This window comes from Hyaena hyaena, unplaced genomic scaffold, assembly GCF_003009895.1.
Source record: "Hyaena hyaena isolate Hyena2069 unplaced genomic scaffold, ASM300989v1 scaffold_142, whole genome shotgun sequence".
Taxonomy (NCBI): domain Eukaryota; kingdom Metazoa; phylum Chordata; class Mammalia; order Carnivora; family Hyaenidae; genus Hyaena; species Hyaena hyaena.
Genome location: NW_024080774.1, coordinates 741,417 through 754,601, shown reverse-complemented (window position 1 = coordinate 754,601; position 13,185 = coordinate 741,417). Strand labels below are relative to the sequence as shown.

General features: G+C 42.9%; 1 long non-coding RNA gene across 1 annotated transcript in view; it reads left to right on the top strand.

Moving 5' to 3' along the window:
* LOC120235979 overlaps positions 1-13,185 on the top strand; it is a 139,835-nt gene that overhangs the window by 11,524 nt on the left and 115,126 nt on the right. The window contains exon 2 of the long non-coding RNA XR_005529558.1: positions 6,084-6,139. This is a non-coding gene — a long non-coding RNA (uncharacterized LOC120235979). The remainder of the gene's footprint in view (positions 1-6,083; positions 6,140-13,185) is intronic.

The following is a 13,185-nucleotide window of genomic DNA, read 5'->3' as shown; positions in this document are numbered from 1 at the left end:
GCCTGTGGCCTCCACGTCAGGTGACATGATGACCTGGGAACTACAGGTTTTGATAGGCTCCCTGTAGATGTGGGAAGTGGGGGTATAATTTAGAGCAAGGCCCTGCTTTTGCAAAGGGGGAAGCCCATCCCACCCACTAGCCCGGTTGAAGAGTGGAAGAAGGAGAGAGGGACACAGATAGGAAATCAGCATACTAGGGGCGCCTGGGGGCCCAGTCGGTTAAGCGTCCTACTCTTGATTTCAGCTCAGGACATGATCTCACGGTTCCTGAGTTTGAGCCCCGCATCGGGCTCTGTGCTGACAGCACAGATCACGCTTGGTGTTCTGTCTTCCTCTCTCTCTGCCTCTCCCCTGCTTGCTCTGCATATGTCTCTCAAAGTAAATAAAAATTAAAAAAAAAAAAAAAAAAACACCGTACTAATTCCTCCACTTCTCGTGTGTGTATGTTGGGGAGCTGCTCATAGACACATGCAGAGAAATAAAGCCATGCCCATTTTTCCGCACATAGCTGCAGGAAGCTGTAATACTGCCGTGCAGTGGTTCTTAATTCCGCCTCTTGTGATGAGTGCAGGATGGAGGCCCGGCATCCATATTATTAGGAAAGCACGAGCAAGCAAACAGCTCCCAGGGAAACCTGATGTGTAGCCAGGGTTGAAAACCACCGTTCTTGGAGATGTTCTCAATTTACCCAGTGTGGGACCGGAGCCATAATGAAGGTCTGGCACGGGGAGGTACCTGGATAGAGAAGCTGAGCTAAAATAAGCTTAGCATGGTGATCAGACGGTCTGGAAGCTTCTGTTCAGGCTGATGAGCAGTCACAGAAGGGCTGGCAAAATCAAGACCAGCCTGAGATTGGGATGCAGAGGCCTGGTGGCATTTGAGAACCAGGACAAAAGCCAGGATCGTGCACTGTACTGTCAGGAATGAAATGAACGCTCCACGATGCCAGAGGACACCTCAGAGAACCCCAGACCGGGAAGCAGACCATAGCAGCATAGAGCAACGCAGAGCCTGCTACTTGACCAGAACTTCCATCTCTGTGCCACAAAGTCCCAGGGACAGAACTTGATACAATTTACAGGGTCCAGTGCAGGAGGAAAATACAAAATTCTCGTTCAAAAAGAAGGGGGCAGAGTGCCATTCGAAGTCTTGTCCATATTTCCACAGTCTGTCTCTCTCAACTTGTCACAGACTTTATTGTTTGCTATTTAATGTCTTTCTCAATGAAAAAAAAAAACCCTAAAATTTTAAATTACTGGCATGAATTTTATCATTCATGTTGACATTGCGTAATGCCCAATGCTGTTAGCGTGGAGCCTGCTTCAAATCCCTTGTCCCCCTCTCTTTCCACACCTCCCCCCCTTGTGCTCTCTCTCTCCCTCAAAACTAAACAAAGATTTAAAAAAGGGGTGCCTGTTTGGTTCAGTTGGTAGAACATGTGACTCTTGATCTTGGGGTTGTAAATTCAAGCCCCACGTTGGGTATAGATATTACTTAAGAAAAAAAGCATTTTTTAAATATGTATTTTGAGAGAGCGCGCAAATGCACAAACAGGGGAGTGGCAGAGAGAGAATCCCAAGTGGGGCTTGACCTCATGAGATCATGACCTGAGTTGAAACCAAGAGTCAGATGCTCAACTTACTGAGCTACCCAGGCACCCCATAAATAATAGAAAAAATCTTAAAGAAGCAAACACAGGTTGAAAGATTAAAGCATTACTAATTTCAGGATGGTGACAGCAGATCGTTAATCCAAGTGTGGGTCCTTCTGGGCATGGAGCCCATCAATTAAGCCTTGCTCGAAAATACTCTTCTGGATTCCCAGATGTTATCTTAGAGGAAGATGGGAGAGAAGACCTTTTTTGCTACACCTGAAATCAGACTGTCTTGGTTATTGGATCCTACTTATAAATTCAAAGAATGAAATAATTACATCTTAAAAAATTATTCCTGAGATTGACTGCATTAGTTAAGATTCTATTGGTCACTGAGTGAAAAAGTGAAAGTCATTATATACATTATAAAAGATTTTTTTAAGAATATGAAGCCAGGGAAGGGCACCTGGGTGGCTCAGTCAGTTAAGCTCAGGTCATGATCTCAGAGTTGGTGAGTTCAAGTCCCACATTGGGCTCTGTGCTGACAGCTTAGAGCCTGGAGCCTGCTTCAGATTCTGTGTCTCCCTCTCTCTGACCCTTCCATGCTCATGCGCTGTGTCTGTCTCAAGAATAAATAAACATTAAAAAAACTGAGAATATGAAGCCAGGGAAAGATGGAAGCCTAGGGGATTGTCACTAGGAAGGGAAAGCCTGCAGACAGCATGCCTCTACTTTGGATTTCCAGGCTCTTGTGGATTCCCATCGGCGTGTCTTTCTTTCCTCTGCCTCAGGAGATGCACTTTCTTTATTTCTCAAGGTGCACATGACTGGATGTGGAGCCCCTCTGTTCAGAAGTGTACCTTGTAATTGATTAAGTGTTCTGTGCCTAAAAACAGTAAGAGTTCATAACAGTCAGGGAACAGTTACTGTGTCCCAGAGTCCTTGCTATCCATATATTCCCCATCTCAGTCTCCACAATCAGTGCTCAGAAGGACACAAAGTGGCCTCACGGACACATTGAGACACGTTTCCCAGATGACCTGGACAGTAAGAGAGCAAAGGAAAGGAGCCCAGGTTCATCTGTGCTCAGGGCTAAATTCTCAACCATTTCACTGGAACCTAATAAATTACAGAGGCTGGTTTTAGTATATACTTTGTTGGAACAAAAACCGTCCTCTTACAGTTTCCTTTTCCCCCTGGTTATACGTTGGCTGCTGTCAAAGAGTTGAGAACACTTGTGATCCTTGATTTTATTCAAGGAACTCCGTTAAAACGACAGTAACAAGCACAGCAGATTCTCATAAATCTTTGCCCTTAGTTAATGAGTGACTTTCAGAAGAGTGATTGCATATCCTCCAAGACACTGTGCATAATCCCACAAAAATTGATGCCAGGTGGATCCGACCTGCGTGCAAAAACAGGCTTCCTGGAATGTTCAGGAAGTGTCTTGTCTAAGTACTTTCAGGCTGCCCCCTGCTGGCTGATGGACGGGGACATTGCCCACCCCAGAAGGATGTGAATGCCACCGAGAAGCATGGGTCCTAGGAGGGCTCAGTTTCATGTGGCCTCAGTCCAGTTGGAAGTGGCTGAGTCTCCCCTCCCTGTATTTTATGCCCCATATCACCTCCACAGAGGAGTGAGAAACCGTTCACAGCAGTTTTTTTGTTTTTGTTTTTTCTCTCTCTCTTTTTAATCCTCTGTGTGCTGCATCCAAAGGCCTACTGTTGTTGCTTACCAGAGTCAGGACTGAAATCTTGATACAAAATTAACTACGTAAACATCGGAAAGCAGTCCAGTTAGATTACTGGTGGTCATTTTTGTCCTTCTCATCTCTTGCCTTCCTCAGCGGAAGCCTGCAGGGTACTTACTGAATTGAAATGTAGATGAACTAGATTCTGTCATGAATAAAAGTCACATGGCTATATAGTTACTTCTTTAGACTGGTTTTAATGTTCATTTACTTTTTTTCTCTATTTTCCTCCTGTACTTCGTAGCTGTGTCTGTATTCTGATGCTGGTGAATTTTTCTTTTCCTTTTTATTTGAGCGAGCGAGAGAGAAAGTGGACACATCTATTGTGGGTGTAAGCATGAGCAGGGGAGACGTAAAGGGAGGGGGGAGAGAGAATCCCAGGCAGACTCCATGCTCAGTGTAGAACTCAACACGTGGCTTCATCCCACGATCCTGGGATTTTGACCGGAGCCAAAATCAAGAGTCAGATGCTAAGCCAGCTGAGCTACCCAGGTGCCCCTTAATGTTTATTTTTATTTAAAATGTCATTGGGGTGCCACGTAGCCACTACTTTATTAAGTCCAGCTTATGATTTTTTTTTTTTAAGTGAAGAAAGTTAACTGTAAAAAATAATTAGAAGATAGGTACCTTGTTGGCTCAGTCAGAAGAGTAGCCCTTTGTTGGGAGTGCAGAGATTACTTACTTACGTACATAAATGCTTTAAAAAATAAAAAATAGGCATAAGATAATTTCTATATTAGCTAGTATAATTAATCAATAGCTTTCATAGAGCTAATATAAAAGTAATATCTAGGACCTGAAAACAGGCTGTAAAACTGCATGTGTGCACTCAAGGGGGAATAATTCTTTTACAAAACAGATGTCAGTTCTTTGTAATCCTGTTAGCATTTCGTTGAGAATAAAATAGTTAAGGATTTAGAATAAAATATTTTTCCTTATTTCTAAAGAAGCACATATTCATTATAGAAAATTCAAAGACTACAGATTTAGAGAAGCGAAATGGTGACTACACCTGTAAAATTAAGGTGTGATGTATATATCACACATATGTGTGTCTAATTTACTTCCTAGATATTTCTGTCTCAGATTTTTTTTAAAGTTTTATTTATTTTTGAGAGAGAAATAGAGACAGTGAAGGGTCAGAGAGAGAGAAGGAGACACAGAATCTGAAACAGGCTCCAGGCTCTGAGCTAGCTGTCAGCAAAGAGCCTGATGCGGGGCTCGAACCTACAAACCGTGAGCTCATGACCTGAGCCGAAGTCAGATGCTTAACCGACTGAGCCACCCAGGTGCCCCTTCTATCTCAGATTTTAATACAAAGTGTTGTATAAATGGCCATTAATATGAGAAAACCTAGCTAAATAACTGACAGTAATTTAAATGATTCTATAGTGAATGAATACAATTAAACGTATGTAAGACTCCTTTTCACATATATGGCTTCTAGTATCGTATCAGGTGAAGATGATGTTAGCACATAATAGTGCCCGCTTGTGAATGACAACAGAACAGAGATTAAGTATCGATGTTTAATTAGCTGCTAGGGTTGTTTTTTTTTTGTTTTTGTTTTTTTTTAAACCACCTAAGTAACCTCTCCCCACAAACTTTAGTAACCAAACTGTTTGAGCTTAGGTTCCAATGAATTTATAAATTCTGACCTGCCATGAGCCTTGATGCTAGAAGTTTAAGTGCATAAAGACAAGGGTGTGTATAATATAGCAGGTTTGTTTAAACACACCCCTTAGAGCTCATACCTTCAAGTGTTTCATTGCACATGCTTGCATTTAGAGGTTATGAATTGTCTCTGTAATCCATGAATGTATTCGATCAGTGCTATTGATGGACTGCTGTGTGTGGACGTAATCATGGATGAGACAAGCAGACTGCACTCTAGTGATGGAGAGAGATGACAGCTGGCCAGTCTAAGACAGAAGACCGAGTCCTGGATGGGAGATGGCACAGGGTGATAGAGCCCCCCGCCCAGCCCAGTCCTTGGGCTCAGGTCCATGTAAAAGCGTGGAGGAGAAGAAGGGGAAAAATAGTTGGGGAGAGGGAGCGAGGCAAACTATGAGAGACTCTTGAATGCCAAGAACAAATTGAGGACTGATGGGGGTGGGGGGAGGGGGGGGGAGACGGGCATGGAGGAGGGCACTTGTGGGGATGAGCACTGGGTGTTACATGGAAACCAACTTGACAATAAACTTAAAAAAAAAAGAAAATGTGCTAGTTGGGCTGTGTCATAGTCAAGGTGCAGTTAGGACTGCGGATACCTGACTGTTCAGGTCAGACCTTTTATTTTATTTTTATTCTTTTATTTTTAATGTTTAGTTTTGAGGGAGAGAAAGAGAGAGTGTGAGCAGGGAGGGGCAGACAGAGAGGTAGAGGGAGGGAGGCACAGAATCTGAATCAGGCTCCAGGCTTCAAGTTGTCAGCACAGAGCCCGACCCAGGGCTTGAACTCCTGAACTGTGAGATCATGACCTGAGTCGAAGTCATAGGCTTAACAACTAAGCCCCTCAGGCGCCCCGCGTCAGACCTTTGAGAAGCCCCAGGATTTAGCGGAGGGAGTGGCCTGCAGCAGGTGCTTAGTGAATGCTTACTGACCACTGACTGCGGAAGTGGGACCAAATGATGGTTGCACCACTGAAAAGTGCTTGTTCTGATCTCAGCCCAGGTGGATCTAGGTGCCAGGATGGATTGACTTGTCTGGCTCGCTAACTTGTTATCTCTATTCCTGCAGGGCTTTAGCGGTTCGGACGAGAGGCCAGGCCGCCACGGCATACTGAACACGTCTGGGTGAGTGCTTTGAAAAGGACCATATGTATTTGTGTTTTAAAATTGGGAGACATTTGTTTAAATCAAAGCCATTCGATTTAAAATCACTCGATTTGCATATGCATTGATACATTTACCTACCTACACAATTCTCCTAGACTACACGTTTAATTGATATGGCTTAAGATGAGTCAGCATTTTTCCTGGTTCATGCTGACTGTTCCAATCCAGGCTCTACCACTTGGAGCTGTGTGCCCTTAGGAAGGTTACTTGACATCTCTGTTCCTCATTTCCTAATCTATACATTTTGGACAATGATTACACCAAAATTATAGAATGTGTATGAGGCTGAGTTAATACACATAAGGAGCACACAATACTATTTGTCACATAGAGAGAACTGTGTAATTATTGTATTGTCATTATCCTAACCATAAAATATTTACATTAAAAACATTTAATTCACCAGAGTAAAAAGTCTATAAAGTAGTGGTTTATAGAACATATCTGAATCCAAATGAGCCCATATTGCAAAGAACAGAGAATGCTGTCAGACAGTAACTACTTTATTATTATTCCTAACCATGATACCACTAATGTTAAAAATATTTAGATTACTAGGTCAAACTAATACTTTAGTTTATTATCTATCAAGAAGGTTTTCATTATTCTTGGTGTTTTAAATATGTTGAAAAACATGAATTACAATGAGGATGAATTTAAATGGTGAAAATGGAAATGCAGTCATTTAGGATACCTTTTCTGTCTTCAGAGGAAAAATATATCCTGAAGGAGGCTAGTTCCTTGGAATGAATACATTTTAAAATCTAATTTGTTTTTCTTGCAATTTGTAGATCTGGAATTACTAAAGTGTTCACATCTTTGAGCTCATGCGGCATACCATATTTCATCTGCAAAGCAAAGATGACATGCCTAGAACATGATCTGTAATCACTTTGTTTCCTCCTTCAGCCTCATATTGCAAGCGCTCTGTTGGAAGGTGGACTGTCAAACATGTTTTGTAGCTTCTAGAACTTTCCAAAGAAATAAACTCGTAGGAATTCGTAAAAGAATAGGACATCCCTCGGAATGTATCTTCTTCACCGTTTCCCAGTTGCCTAGGCTTGTTGGAATGTGTGGGGGGCTTTGGGACTGTGCTTTGGGCCCGTCTTGTTCACTGGGAAGTCTGCACTTCTGTGGGATGTTTGTGTGGGATCCGTGGGAAGGGCCCGGGCAGTTGGGGGCGGACTCGGTGGTGGCAGCCACACGTGGCACTGCCCCTCCACGGGGTGGGCTCCGGAGGGTTGCCTGCGGCGCGGTAGCCCTGGGGTGGCCATGGCGGCACCCTCACGCCAACGACGACCGTGCTCCGGCCTCGGCGGCGGCCTCTCCAGCACGCTTGGGGCCTTGCTTTCAACACCGCATCAGGGCTGGAGGTGCGGCGGTCGGGCATCCCAGCCCAGTGCCCCCCATGTGGTGGCTCTCCGTGCTTTCTGGAAAGCACCTGGGAGCGGCGTTCTCCAAGGCTGCTGGTCACTGAGGTTTCTCACCCAGCTTAGCACCTGCCTGTGGTCTCCTGACCTTGGCTGTGGCCCACAGAGATGGCCAGACTTCGGCTTTGGCACTTCTGGGGTGTCTGGTTTCATAGCGTCATCTTGGAAGATCACTCACGCTTCCTGTTGGGTTGGCAGAGTGTGTGGGAAGAGGGTAAAGAGTAGCTCAGAGGCTTTTATTATAATTAAGTTTGTCTGTTTAAAGGACCATTTACTCTGCCGATCGCAGGGATTATTATTATTAGCTCCAGTCTTGGTAGTAATTATGGCAGTAAAAGCAGGGGAGGGATGAGAGGAGAAGGAGTGTAGTAGCCATACTACTACTAGTAATATTTATTGGGCACAGCACTAAGGCCTGCCATGTAGAATGTCACGCGGTACGTAGGCCGGCACTCCGAGTGGTGCCCAGTATGACTCTGATGTTGGAGGTAGCGTACAGAGGAGTTACGTAACTTGTCCCAGCTCCTGGAGCTGATAGCAATACAGGTGGGGTTCAGGCCTGTGGTAGGCATCCTTCATTCCCACTCCCATCTGCTGTCCTGAGAATCGGGACCCAGGCTTGATTATCCCATATGCTCATCGTATAAGATAACCTGTGTATTGGATTTTATTAGCCTCAGTTTCCTCATCTGCAGAAAGTCCCTAATAATAATAGCCCATCTGACTTTCTCGCAAGGTTAATATGAGGGGGGAAAAAGATGCTGAGAAAGTGTTTTGTGAACTATAAACCCTTCATCAATAAATGTTAGTGTCTTACTGACATTGAATATTTTGTGTTCTAGAAACGAGAGTAGTCTGCAGTTGTAAAATGTTGATGACAGCAGATGCTGTAAACTCATTCTGGGGAGTTGAGATCCCAGGGTGTAGGAGCTGGTATCCAGTCCACAAGTGCTCAACGCTGCTACATGTTTGTATCATTTGGGGCAGCTTCTAATAATGGTCGTAGTTCAAGATTTAGTCCGTTTTTCAGAAATCGTATTTACTTGGTCTGGTGTAGGGCCTAAGCATCTAAGTATGTGTACATGTGCGTGCATATGTATTGGTACATGTAAGTGCGTGTATGAGCCTGCAGGTGTATATATATGTTAGTGTGTATCCTCCAGAATGATTTTAGTATGTGTTGAGGGGGTACAAGTGGCGGGATTGAACCAACGAGCTTCCTTCTGACGTGAGAGGTGACTGTCTGTTCATGAAGGACAGCCCCAGTTGACCCGTGCTATCCAGTGTCCTACCTGGTGACCCACCCCCTTTCACTCTCAAGAGTCCTTGTTGGGATGGTAAATTACATAGGTTATATGGATTATGTAGTCGCCTGCTGATGAGGAAATGAGGTTTGGGGAGGCTATTTTCCTTCTAAAAGGAGTAGTGTATGGGATTGCTTTGGAGTCCTGTTGAACATCTTGTGAGTAAGCAGGATGTTTCTTGAGATTCTTAAGCTGAGAGAATTTCTTAATTTTTCTGTGATGAAAAGAACTCTTTAAAATAAAAACACGCACTGTTTCCAGGTAAGCCAACAAAGTTTTGCAACGCTGAGGTCTCATCCCACAGACTGATTTACGTAGAAAACAGTTGTAGAAACATCATTTATAATTGCTGAGAGCAGCTTCCTGTGAATACTGTCCTTTGTTACTTAGAAAATTAGATTTAGGGATATATATATATATATATGTATATACATATATATGTAGCTAAGATAATTTTCAGCCAGTAGTCTGGGTTGTAAAGGATACACAAGGAGTCTGTATTCAGCACACACAGAAATCCGTGGATATGGGCATTTTGCTGTGCTAACAGGCAGGATACCGCCTCATCATCGGGCATGCTGTTCCAGGGTGACTGAATCTGAAGTGCAGGGCTAGGGAGATCACAGGTCTCAGAGTGAAACCAAGGACGCTAGAAGGTCACATCACTCGGCAGTAATGGGTGTCCGCTTGTGGAGTCCAGGAATTGTGTGATATCCCAAAGATCTGGTGCGGTTCACCATGGGACCCTGAAGTGTTCTCACTTTTGTTTGTGTGTGATTATGGGTGAAAGTCAGAGATTTAATTTTTTTTAAGGCCAGTATAGTTATCATACAGTGTTACAATAGTTTCAGGTGTAGTGATTCAGCCATTCTGTACATTACTCAGCGCGCATCGTGGTGAGTGTACGCTTCATCTCTGTCTCCTGTTTGCCCCATCTCCCCCACCTCCTCCCTGCTAACCACCTGTTTGCTCTCCATAGTTACAAGTCTGGTGTTTTGTTTGTCTCCTTTTTCTTTGTTTAGTCTCCTAAATTCCACATGAGTGAAATAATACAGTATTTGTCTTTCTCTGACTTATTTGTCTTAGCCTTCACTATCTAGCTCTATCCATGTTGTTGCAAATGGCAAGATTTCATTCTTTTTTACTGCTGAGTAATATTCCATTGCATACATGTACCATCACTTCTTTATCCATGCGTCTGTTGACGGACACTTGGGCTGCTTCCATAATTTCGCTGTTGTAAATAATGCTTCTAAAAACATAAGGGGGCGTATATCTTTTCAAATTAGTATATTTTTATTATTTGGATAAATTATTTGGGGAAATTCCACCCAGTGGTGGATTTACTGGATCATGTGGTAATTTCTGTTTTTAAGTTTCTGAGGAACCTGCATACTGTCTTCCACAGTGGCTGCGCCAGTTTTCATTCCTACCATCAGGGCAAGAGGGTTCCTTTTTCTCCACATTCTCGTCAGCACTTGCTGTTTCTTGTGTATTTGGATTTTGGATTTGGTATCTCATTGTGGTTTGGATTTTTATTTCCCTGATGATGAGTGATGTTGAGCATCTTTTCATGTGTCAGTTGGTCATCTGGATGTCTTCTCTAGAAAAGTATTTATGTCTTCTGACAATTTTTCAATTGGATTATTTGTTTTTTGGGAGTTGAGTTGTATAAGGTCTTTATATAGTCTGGATACTAACCCTTTATTGGATATATCATTTGTAAGTATCTTCTCCCTTTCAGCAAGTTGTCTTTTTGTTTTGTTGATTATTTCCTTCGCTGTGCAGGAGCTCTTTATTTTGATGCAGCACCAATAGTTGATTTTGCTTTTGTTTCCCTTGCCTCTGGCGGCATATCTAGAAGAATCTTGTTATAGCCGGTTTCAGAAAAATTACTGCCTGCACTCTCTTCTAGAATTTTGATGGTTTCAGATCTCACATTTAGGTCTTTAATCCACTTTGAGTTTATATTTGTGTATGTTGTAGAAAGCAGTTCAGTTAATTCTTTGGCACGTTGCTGTCCAGTTTTCCCATCACCATTTGTTGAAGACTGTCTTTTTCCCATTGCATATTCTTGCTTCCTTTGTCAAAGATTAGTTGACTGTGTAATTGTGGTTTTTTATTCTGTTGTGTTGATCTGTGTGTCTATATTTGTGCCAGTACCACACTGTCTTAACGATGGCCGCTTTGTAATAAAACTTGAAATCTGGAATTGTGTGCCTCCAGTTTTGCTTTGCTTTTTGAAGATTGCTGTCACTATTCGGGTCTTTTGTGGTTCCATACAAAGTTTAGGATTGTTTTAGTTCTGTGAAAAATGCTGTTGGTATTTTTTGATAGAGATTGCATTAAATCTGTAGATTGGTTTGGATAGTATAGACTTTTTAACAATATTTGTTCTTCCAATCCATGAGCATAGAGTATCAGTCAGAGATTGATTTTGATGTATCTGAGATTTCTTCTTTTACAAATCTCCAAAAAAAAACCTTTGCAAAATATAGTGACACTTTCCTCGATTTTAAAGTTTGAATGGTTACACGGTTGATATTGGAAAGGTGCTATGACTGTGCAAAGTGGGTCCTCAGTGAACGGTGGGCTTGTGTTATTTGAAAAAGAGTAGTGTAACTCTTGCTGGGATTTAGAGTCCAAGAAATGTATACTCTTGTAGTTGTCTAATTTAAGAGAGGTCAACAAATTTCCCCATTTTCTGAGGAAAGAGGACAATTAAATGAAACACTTAATCCAACTGTTTTTCTGATTCTCCCAAGATGTGCTGGGTGTCCCTTCTCTGTATTTCTGAGTGCACCATGCACATTTCCTTTATTAGGATACAAGAATCATTGTTTTGCCCAGCCTTTTTCTGGTCTAGAGCAGAAACCATGTCCTACCTAGATTTGCATCCCAGGAGGTCGGCAAAGAAATTAACCCTTACTGGATTTACAGAATACCTTTGGAGGTAACACATAGTCAGGGAGCAGTGATATTTATTTAGGCTGACATGAAGATCTGCAATGAAACATCACGGAGACCAGGACTTTCCCATGAGCAAAGCACTTCAACTCATTCAGTGTTCAGAGAGAATCAACTCCCTTCTAAAGGTGACAAAAAGAATGAGGGAGGTAGAGAGAGCTTATCAAAATCTGGTTTTGCTCAAAGTGACCAATATGTTTTCATGACCCTGTCCTTAAATAGTTGTGCTCGTCAAAGTTCGCTCTGACTTAGTCTGAGCAGTGGGGAATGCATTTCAATGTGGGAATGGCCAAAGCTTCGTGGATACACTTTCTGGACTAATGTGATTATGAGGTCAACCAAGGACGACTGAATGCAAAGGGCTTCAGTACTCCTAGAAAGTTCTGCCTGATTGTCTGGACGAATATGACAGCCTACACACATAATAAAGTGCATTGCTGATCCCGGTCACCTGCTTCGTAGGTCTTAGCTGTGACCCTGGTTTCCAGGGAGGCACTTTGGCTGCCATCTCCAGAGCATAAGGACTCTCCACTTTCCCAAGTTAGACTGTCCACATGCTTTACTTACACAGAAGTAGCCATTTCTGAGCCACCGCATCACCCACATGGTAAAGGAAAAGAGCAGTGATAGATGGAGCTGGCCTTCTGAACAGGAAGGTGCTTTTTGTAATACCAAGCAGTTACCGATTTGTGTGTGTTCACAGGAGTATAAACCACCTGGCGGAGTTCAATTGTGCCTATCCGTAAAGTGCCAGATGGCCCCTACACACCAGCTTTGCTTACTAATCACAAGCAGTGTCATCTCTCTATCGGCATAATGCGCAGATTGATAAAGTCATGCAGCTGTCATGGGACTAGAGAAGGTTTATGACCACACCAGCTTCTGTGCTTTACAGTCCGTAATGTTTACAGATCGCTTTGGGGGTGTTTCTCCAAGGATAAATCTATCCCTTTAATCTTGGTATCATCCATACATCACTGACGTATTCTGCTCTGTGCTTTCACCTGTTCACAAGACGAATGAAACTCTTCCTTTCGGATCTCAAACCAGCACGTGACATAGGAAGCATCGGCGGCCTCATGGTCCTGGGAACCCCACCTCACACCAAGTTCTTTGACTTGACTGTTCATCAACAGTGCTTGTAACTAATAAGGTTTGCAAACCATATAGCTACCAGGAAACCACATCTTAGAGAAAAATTTCCCTGAGCTTAGCACAGTTGACTGAGCGACTTACTCTTTCTTCAGAGATCTTTTCTTTGTCTTTGGTCTTGAAGGAGGGAGTCGATATCTCCTGGTCTCCA